At 47.6% G+C, this 1,801-nt stretch overlaps 2 non-coding genes across 2 annotated transcripts; one reads left to right on the top strand and one right to left on the bottom strand.

Moving 5' to 3' along the window:
* Positions 1-507: 507 nt before the first annotated feature.
* Positions 508-579, bottom strand: trnad-guc (transfer RNA aspartic acid (anticodon GUC)). The gene has a single exon. It is a non-coding gene; the product is annotated as a tRNA-Asp (tRNA).
* An 822-nt stretch (positions 580-1,401) lies between these two features.
* trnag-ucc (transfer RNA glycine (anticodon UCC)) lies at positions 1,402-1,473 on the top strand. Its single transcript has one exon. It is a non-coding gene; the product is annotated as a tRNA-Gly (tRNA).
* Positions 1,474-1,801: the final 328 nt, after the last annotated feature.

Here is a 1,801-nt window from a genome sequence, read left to right on the forward strand (position 1 = left end):
TGCGAGTGACCTGTATTTTTGGAGGCTCTGATCACAGCAGAGCTAAACTGGAATGTCAAGTAAAGAGTGAATTTGGCCGACTGCAAAACATTCGGTGGGAGAATGCGCAACTGGTCACCTTCTGTATTTGCAACCTGTGCGTTTCCTGCGTCACATTTATTTAACCAGCACGGAAAGACAGAGCTTTTTTGTACGTGATGGGATCCAAACCCTGGACTTGCTCTCTTTAGTCCCAGACCCAAACATAGATCGCATCAGCTCCTCTAGCCCTATCAGCGACTCATGAGCTTTGAGCGTTCTTACTGACCGTGCAAGCCGATGTCATGCACCTGTGTTGGTGGTATAATGGTGAGCATAGCTGCCTTCCAAACAGTTGACCAGGGTTCTATTCCCGCCCAATGCGTTTCCTTCGGTTTGGGCTGAAGTCAAAGCAGAACTCCTTCTGTAACATCTGGCTGCAACAAAAACCTTTTGGATGTGACTTTTGGTGGCAGAAAAACAATATCTCTCCCCGTCTGGGAATCGAACCCCGGTCTTCCGCGGGACAGGCGGAGATACTGTCCACTATACTAACGAGGAGTTGTGCATGTATAAGTTCGCCCTGACCAAACGCCACTGCACCGACATCACTAAACAACGCGTTGCTTTTTCTTACGCTGACCCAGCCCTTACACCATAAAATACCGGATGGACCCGTCATCAGCTGAATTCGTTTAACTTTTGGAATGCTACACGTAACAGGGTTTTTATTTGAACTCTTTTATTTGTTTATTTGTTTTCTCCAACTTCTCAGATGGAGGCATGAGAAAGAGATTGCATTGCCTTCATTGGGCTTGTGGTTACTGGGCGACCGAAGGGACTTTTGTGACTTTTACTAGTCCCGTTTGGAGTGAGGGGGGTGACGAACTGCAAGTGGGTAGGTGTCGACACCCTAGATTACCCTTAGCGAGCATAGTGGTTTACCACAGGGCTTGCACAGGCCCAAGGGCGTGGAGACACAGCTCGAGTTTCTCTTCATCATTGCATAAATCTTTCGCCTTTTACTAAAGATTTCCGTGGAGGGGAAATTTTTGCGATTGACCTGTATTTTTGGAGGATCTGATCACAGCAGAGCTACACTGGAATGTAAAGAAAAGAATGAATTTGGCAGACTGAAAACACGCGGTGGGAGGATGCGCAACTGGTAACCTTCTGTATTTGCAACTTTTGCGGTTCCTGCGTCACATTTATTTAACCAGCACGGAAAGACAGCGCTTTTCTTTACGTGATGGGATTCAAACCCTGGACTTGCTCTCTTTAGTGCCGGACCCAAACATAGATCGCATCAGCTCCTCTAGCCCTATCAGTGACTCATGTGCTTTGAGCGTTCTTACTGACCGTGCAAGCCGGTGTCATCCACCTGCATTGGTGGTATAGTGGTGAGCATAGCTGCCTTCCAAGCAGTTGACCTGGGTTCGATTCCCGGCCAATGCATTTCCTTTGGTTTGGGCTGAAGTCAAAACAGAACTCCTTCTGCAACCTCTGGCTGCACCATAAACTGTTTAGATGTGTCGTTCGGTGGCAGAAAAACAATATCTCTCCCCGTAGGGCATTCGAACACTAGTCTTCCACGTGACAAGCGGAGATACTGTCCACTGTACTAACGAGGAGTTGTGCATGTATGAGTCTGTCCCCAGCCAACACCACTGCACCGACATCACTAAACAACGAGTGGCATTTTCTTACACTGGCCCAGCCCTTACACCATAAAATACCGGATGGACCCATTATCAGCTGAGTTCGTTTAACTTTTGGAATGCTA

This window comes from Sinocyclocheilus rhinocerous, unplaced genomic scaffold (assembly GCF_001515625.1).
Source record: "Sinocyclocheilus rhinocerous isolate Xijiao unplaced genomic scaffold, SAMN03320098_v1.1 scaffold28198, whole genome shotgun sequence".
Classification (NCBI taxonomy): domain Eukaryota; kingdom Metazoa; phylum Chordata; class Actinopteri; order Cypriniformes; family Cyprinidae; genus Sinocyclocheilus; species Sinocyclocheilus rhinocerous.